Genomic DNA, 8,345 nt, shown 5'->3' with positions numbered 1-8,345 from the left:
AAGAAGCGCAACATGATTACTATGCGCCATAGAGAGGGGTGGATTTGGCCGAGGGTGACGTGATATCTTTTACATAGATCAATAATCATTGGGTCGAGGTGACCCGATGTGAAGGGGTAAGTGTAAACACTTAAGAAGCCCTCCACATAAGCGGTGATGCTCTCTTCGGGAGCAGGAATTTGCACTACGACCTCGGGACCCTAGTTGCAGTCCCTCTTCACGGCCTTGAGGTGGCTCTTCGATATTGAGCACATGTACATCGACACATGCTCACATCGTCCCGGGATCGATGAAGGGTTTTCGACCTTGAAGTCGGATTTTAGAGTACACGGGCCGGGAACATATTCATGGGGAAGTGGCTCTACCGGCGCCTTGCCGCCGGACGGCCGGGAAGAGGAGAAAGAAGCTTTCTCCTTTAGCGGTGCAGTCTTTGTGGTTTTCGCTATTTGTATAACTAAAGAAGAGCAAAGAAAGATGAAAAACTAGTGGTTTCGTTGCTAACGACGGTGGCTCTAGAGATGGAAAAAAGGAGGAGACGAAAAGAGTGAGAATACTTAGAGGTTTGATTAGAGCAAAAGTGAAGTTTGATTCAATGAAGGAGCAAGTATTTATAGGTTCACGACGACGGTTCGATGGCGTTAGTGGCCGACCGCTAACTGACAAGCATTAATGATTTGGGGAACTGAACTGACGAGACGTTTCGATCACATCCGTCACTTACGTCATAAGGACGACGTCATGATCGAGGTTTTGAAAAATCAAGGCTCAAACCAATTCTTATCATTTTATTCTAAGAAACGTGGGGATTATCTGTATACGGTCGAAATCGGGCATGTCAGATTTCATAGGCACGAGAAGCTGCCTCGAGAGTAAGCTCGTAATAGATCAGGCTCGAGCTCAATGGCAGAGTATGGAGCATGAAGATTAAAGTGCTCGCTGAAGATCGAGACCGAGCATGACCGACTTCGAATAAGGTGTAGTAACGGAATGGCGAAATATTAGCAACCAACCAAAGATCTCGGCGTAAATCCCGGAACAGATCGAATCAAGCGGTTATTGACGCCAATCATAGGATTTGTTTTCGTTATAAGAATTATACCTTATTTAAGATTCCTCTACTATATAAAGAAGGACCTCATTTATTTGTAAGTGGGGATTCACTGCGAAACATATACAAAAAACGCTGCTCTCTATTTCACTTACTATCTATTATTGTTCATCATTGTTTATTTTTCTGTTCTTTACTGTTCTCCTTATCCAACCTCGAGACCATCTCAAATCTAGGTTGAAAACTCTACTAGAATACTGATTTGATTTGTTTTCCAGATTATCTATTCAATTCCTTGTTTATTAATTGGTATTGGATTAAATCACGTATCCTTAAAACCACTAAATAAGTTTAATTGTTACTCGAATTTTAGGGTAAACAAGGTCGTTGCAATACATCAGAATAAGGCGTGTTAGAGTTGGGAAACTATCATTGCTAGCTTCCCAACTCTCAAGATTTAGACCTATAATTGACAATAACTTTAGGCATTTGGACTTGTATTTATCACTCAATCTCCATTCGTGATTTCCTATTGCATCAAATACAATTTTGAGCTCTTCAGGATTTGGCAACATGACAAGAGTAGATATGTCTTCCCAAGGAAAATGAAACCAACTCAAAGTCAACTTTTTAAGTGATATTGGGAAAACAAAACTTTTGATGGAGTTGAGCTGCGAACCACAAGAATAGAAACACTTCAATGCTTCAAGATTTGTCAAGTTGGACATATCAATGAGGCGATTGGCCAAATAGTCTTCTTGGTTATAACGTACAGACATGATCAATTTCTTTAGATTGGGAATGCGAGAAAAGACTTCATTTGTACAACTGTTGTAACAGAGGAGAAATTTGCTCTAGATTTGGCATCCCTATCACAAGATGATTATTTGAAATACTTCCTTCTCTAAGACTGGTTAAATAACTAGCTCCCCCAAGATGTATATGCCTCAAGTTCTTCATCACCCATATCTTTGTTGGTAAAGTTATATCTTTATAAATATACCGATGAAAACTAAAGCGATGAACATTATGCTTTTGTGTTGGAAGAGTAGGGACGTCTAGCTCAAATCTCTCAACATGCATGCACTTTATCATTTCAGCTTCTATCAAACAGAATTCACACAGTAGATCATGCATTGTACATGCTTTTACCTCACCGTTGAATCTCCTTTTTCTAACCATAATCAAGTTCCTGCTGATAAGATCCTCCTAATAATCTTGTTTACCCGAAAAACGGATAGGGTTGAATTTGTACGTAGTTCTAACAATATATGATGTAATTTGATACAAACCGTAGGGATAAATATAAATATCGAATATGGATTGTAAAGAATGCGAGATAAACAAGGTAGGGAAGAAGATGATTTTTAGTACTCGGCACAATGAATCAATTAATGAAGCTTAAAAGAATAATTCTTGAATATAAGAGAATATGGTGCTTGAATTACAATGTACGCAAAAACTATCTTGTACAAAAAGGTAGCATCTTCTTTATAGTTGAGGATCCTACTTTAGATATAATTAAAAATACATAGTGGAGACTCTATGATAAATCATCTTTTCCCTTATTCCCATCGAGATTCTCTCCATTAGTGTGTTTGCAATAGCTCTTGTGCAATGGCTCTTGTCTGTGGGCTCGAGCTTGATCGGCCTCGGTGCCGGTCGGTAGTGCTTCTAGATATCGATACGGACTAGGGATCAGGTGATGATTCGGACTCGGTCCCGGTTGGCCTCTTCCCTTTAAGCTCGATGTCATTTCACCATAGTTCGATCCGGACCCGAGCTCGATGATGACTTCGAACTGAGTGTTTGACCTATACCTGGAATCCGAAGCTTGTTTGTACCATCTTCGGGACCCATCTCGATATTACGAAGTCTTTCTTCGATCCATTATATTTCGATCTTGATCAATCGTACGAAGGCCGAAATTTATTTCGACCGTATATAGATAGTCCCCTCGTTTTTCGAGAAGGATGTGGTGAGAAACGATATGATTCCTCCATGGCTCGACTGGATTATAAGCTGACGTTCATATTGGGCTCGATCATGACGCACATGATAGTTGTCCCATCAATTTAGTTTTTTCAAGGCATTTAATGTATATCAGACGGTGGTTGGCCACCGCTGATATTGAACCGCTGCTGCTTTAATCTATAAATATCCCTTCCTTTTATCATTTACCACTTTTACATCTTCAATCTTCCAAATTCCCCAAGTTCTTTTTCATACCCTCTGAGTTTATTCGCAAATCTGTGATTCCTCTTTGCAAAAGCCCTTCTTCAAAATTACCAAATCTTTGTCACTTTCTTCTATTCCTGACCTTTAAATTCAGAAATAGCGAAACATCACAAACCATTCCTCAGAAAGATAAAGCTTTATCTTCACAGTCTGTCGCCGACGAAACACCAGTAGAGCCACGGCATGAGGAGTGCGTTCCTGGGGCGTGTGTTCTTACCTCAGATTTTAAGGTCGATAAAGGCTCGTCGGTTCCCAGTTGATGTGAGCCAGTATCGATGTACATGTGTTTGATAACCGAGAGGCACCTCAAACAGCTAGAAAACGATTTCAATTGGGAGGGTAAAGAAATAATAATCCCTTCTTCTAACGAAGATATCACCACTTACGTGAAAGAAGTTTTAAGTATGTATACTTACCCTTTCACGTTAGGTCCCCTCGATTCTATTATTATTGACTTCTGCCGTCAATACCAAATAACCCTAGGTCAGATCCATCCTTCTTTTTGGCAGATCATTATTTTGATTCGGTATTTTGTGAAAAAAATCGAGGGGATGCAGTTCACCCTCGACCACCTCATCCGATTATACCGTCCTTGTCTTTTTCGAGGAGGGTTAATAAAACTTCAGCGTTGGGCTATCAAGGCTCTGTTCTCGAGCATTGACGAGGATAGAGATCGAGGCTGGATGGGTAGGTTCATTCGAGTAAGGACTTCAGACTTGATTCCGACTGAAAAGATGCCTTTTCCCGAGGAGTGGAATATGAAACGTAAGTGTGATCTTGTTGTTACTTGCATTTCACCCTTTCATTTCTATTCTCACCGATATTCCTCTTTATGTGATGCAGCAGTTCCCTGGATGCCCGAAGGAGTTTCCGACCTCAAGAACTGGGTACGAGCTTTGGCTTCGACATCCACGTACTCCGAGCGCTCATGGCGTGATTTGTTAAAGGGCCGATGGGAGGCAACGAATCACGGAAAGCCCATTTCTCGTACCTTTTGGTAGTTGACACTTTCCATATACTTTAATAAAAATGTTCATATGTAGGTGTGGGAAAAGATGCGGTTTTGAGTCCCTCGTCCATCGAGGAAGAGGCTTCGGCCTCTGTCACAAAGCCGGTGAAAGACAATAAGAGGAAAAGAGCCTTCGTTCCCGAAAATCCAAAACCGAAGAAGAGGACGACTCGTAAGCCGAGCAAGAATACCATGCCTTTGACCGAAGAATCAGTTATGTGTCTAATGGATGAAGACGAAGAAGAAGAAGAATAAAACTATGGGTCCGCGCTGGCGGCCCGAACGAAGAAGACCACCGACGTTCCACAGGCAGCTGGATCGATGGTGGTTCATAAGGCTCCGCCTCGAACTGAGCATATATCAGAGAAGGATTCAGGCAGAGTCCTCGAGTTGTTTGAGATCGAAGATGATTTCCATCGAAGCCAACGGATGGGAGATATGTCTGAAAGGGGTCTCCTCGAATCTCTTCGAACCGAAGAGAATACTCCAAGTGATTCACTTGGGGCAGTAGCAATCGAGGACTCACCCATCTTCCCTACTTTTTCCGCAGCGGTGATTCGGGAAGCCCAAGCTTTGGCGGGCCTCGAACTAGATAGGCCTCATGATGGAGAGGATCCTTTTCATGACCTGTTTACCGGTGTCGAGGACGTTGCCGGTGCTAGTGATGTATCAGATATTTTTCACGGGGTTCAGTAGGCTTTGAATCAGGTAAGCCTTAAATTATTTTGTTGGTATTACTTTAATGTTTGCTTTTCTTTTCTAACTTCGTTTCTTCTTCTTGTTTTTTTGCAGGCCGTGGCAGCTTATCGAGAAGCATGTTCTCGGTCCTGAGCCGAGCTATGTCTATATGAGGCCGATCTTCAACGGGTTACTGAGGAGAGGAACTCCCTTAAACTCCTCTTAGGACAAAGGACATAGGAAATAAAAGATCTACGAGTTGAGTTGGCCAAGGCTCACCAAGATCAGATCGATCTATCCGAGCAGGTAATGATACTTTTAAAATCCTATGGACTCGATACTGGAACGATGGCTAATTTTTCGATCTCACGGCTGCAGCAGAAAATTGAGATGATCGGGAAACTCCGTGAGGAGGTCGACGTGATAAAAGCGGAGTCCTTGAAGTGGAAAGAAGGTATGGACCGCTTTGCTGCAAAGAAAGAAGCTGCTCAAACTCAATTATCAGTGGCTGAAAACCAACTCCAGAGTATGAATGAGAAAGGCTTGGTTCAAGCAAGAAGAATAAAGGAGCTCGAGGCTCGATTGGCCTCCGAACTTGCTAAGGCCGAATCTGACGCTAAAAAGGCAAAGGCCGATGCGGATGCACTCGTGGCCGTATATCGGGCAGATGTTGAAGCTGCCCAGGTCCAAGCAAGAGAGGCAGATGAGACCGCCGATACTCGAGCATATTGGGTCGCTGAACTTGCTAAGTGCCGATCTCGGAGGGAGACCCTCGAGGAGATCTATGCTCGAGGTTTCGACCTCGTTGAAGAGATAAAAAGGGCCAAAGAACTCGAAGCTGATATTGAAGCCTTTGTTTCCGATGACGATGATGATGATAATGATGATGATGATGATGATGATGATGATAGTAAGAGTGGGTCCGAGAATGGGAGAGGGAGTGGAGAAGAGACCGCTCCCGAAGATAGCCAAGAAACGTAGCCCTTGATTTCTATGTTGTAATCAATCGTGTAAACAATCTTGTATATAAAATATCTTTTTATTTTACCGACTTACTCATGTTTTGTTTCCTACCTTGTGAAGATTTTATTCATGCCTTATGAATGTTTTCATAAGGATTTAGGCAATTTGATCGAATTTGGACTTCGTAGCCTTTATAACCAAGGGGGCATTTACTCAAGCTTGAAATAAGGTAGCCCATAGGTTTAGTAGTCGAGTTGAGTGATTGTTCGAACTTATTACATTCTTCAATTTGTAGGAGGTGAAGTTGAAATAGTCATAAAAATAAATATACAAATGAAATCATACTCAACCCATGTTTTTCTTACTTTTAATAATTAAAAAAGAAAAAAGTAAAAGTAACCAAATAAAAAAGAAACTCAAAGTGGTCAGACTCAAACCCAAATTTCCTGTCCATAAACGTTTCCCAAGCCCATACCCCACCCCATGCTAGCCCCCAACGAACCCTAGAATCTCATTTCCCCCAAACCTCCCCGTAAAATCCTATATTCCCCTTCCCCAAATTCATCTAGTTGAGCAACTTTCACCGGCGATTTTGTCTCTTCGACCAGAAATCACTAATCCAAATCCCACGACTCCTTTTAATCTTTTCTGTCTTCTTGACCCCTTTCACGATGCCACTACCACCCCCTTAATTACAATGACAAGGCTGGGATTTAGCCAGAAATAAGGCGGATAGAGGATAAGATTCGTTGGCTCGACTGCTATATAGTCAGTCGTAATTATATTTTTTTAAATTTAATTTCTTAAATTTATGCAATTTAGAGAAGTTCTATTTCCTTGTGGATGTGATTGTACTTTTTCGATGTGTATTGGTTATTTCAACTTGACTTGCTTTTTGGATTTTTTGTTGCCCTCATTGCTTCAGTGTTTGAGCGACTCTAATTTTTATCTCCATACAATTTCTTGAGGCTCTTTATCCTGTAAATTAAGGCATTTCATGTTTTAATTTCTGGGCATATAGCAAAGTTCTCTAATTGAAATTTGCAAGAACTTGCATTGTTAACTGATCTTGGCACCACTAGCTCTAAAAAGGGGTGAATTTTTGCTTATGTTGTAGGTGTCTGTGAGGAGAAGCCAGAAGCTATCTGACAAGATACAGAAACTAGTTTCTCCTTTATGGCAAGGTAATCAATTACTAGAAGCTGCAAATTAATAATCATTGTGTTTACTAATTAGCTTCACACTTTATATTTAAGTATGTACTAGTTAATATCTAAAGAAGGTTTGACTCAAGTGCAGATGGGCACACCATTAGTACTGCATAAAGCTGCAATATCTGGCAAGGCTCTTTATGGTCAAATACAAGTTTGAGAATCTCATTTAATGTGTTGCTAATACAGTTTGCACATGTGAGTGGGGCATTATATTTATTGCACGATTGATAATTAATCTGTTAATTTGATAATCTCATTATTTATTTCCTACTCTTAGAAGATTGCAACATAAGATTCATTTTTAGGTGATATGCAAAATTACTCTTAAGAAACTTATATCTTTTAAAAATATATATATAATTGCAATAGCAACTTGGAATTATAATTCTACCTATTTATCTCCTGCCACTATCATAGAAAATCGTGTGTATATGGATAGTTAGTTATCAAGAAATTAGTAAAATTCTAGTTATAGCCTTATAGAAGGCATTGTAACTTTCTTGATGTTTACACTCTTCTTCCACATTTTGCTAAATTAACGAGGATATGCCAAGTCTTTGTTTATCTTGCTGATTGAAATTTCAGGGACGGCCAAAAGGAGTCACTCCTAAATTCAGCCTAGCACTGCTCGTCCCAGGTTATCTAAACTGCTTGTCCAGGTATATCCTTTTGCCATTTTAATATTATTCTTTGCTTTACATATTGTACGATAAATTATGCTCAATGCTTTGAATTTTTCTATGAACTTTCAACAATATATAATGCCATGATTTATTTGGAGGTTCTGCTAGTTTGCTGAGAGATGTTTTCAATTTCATTAGAAGTCACAAATTTGAGAAAAAGATTATACAGTATTCAAGACCTTAATGTCGATCAGTTCTGGATTAATTAGGATGCCATAAAAGAATAGTGCTTAGGGTAGAGATGAAGGTTTACTGGTGTCAGCAGTAGTAGTTACTGAAGTTGTTCATTTCATAAGTCTATCTTGTATACAAGTTGATATGAACCTTAGTTGGATTTGATAAGTACTTCACATATTATAAAGAAAAAGTTGCTTTCTGTTATGAGAGTTATCAAAATGATCATTGACATTTTTGCTCTTTAAATTACGAGGACAAAGGTTCGTCGAAAAGGAAAATGATGTTGGCCAAGGAGGAATCCATAGACAATTGATTTTATTTTCCATGTGTTATGC

The sequence above is a fragment of the Nicotiana tabacum genome, chromosome 12, assembly GCF_000715075.1.
Source record: "Nicotiana tabacum cultivar K326 chromosome 12, ASM71507v2, whole genome shotgun sequence".
Taxonomy (NCBI): domain Eukaryota; kingdom Viridiplantae; phylum Streptophyta; class Magnoliopsida; order Solanales; family Solanaceae; genus Nicotiana; species Nicotiana tabacum.
The sequence above is the reverse complement of the archived record's forward strand: the minus strand, read 5'-3'. Positions refer to the sequence as shown.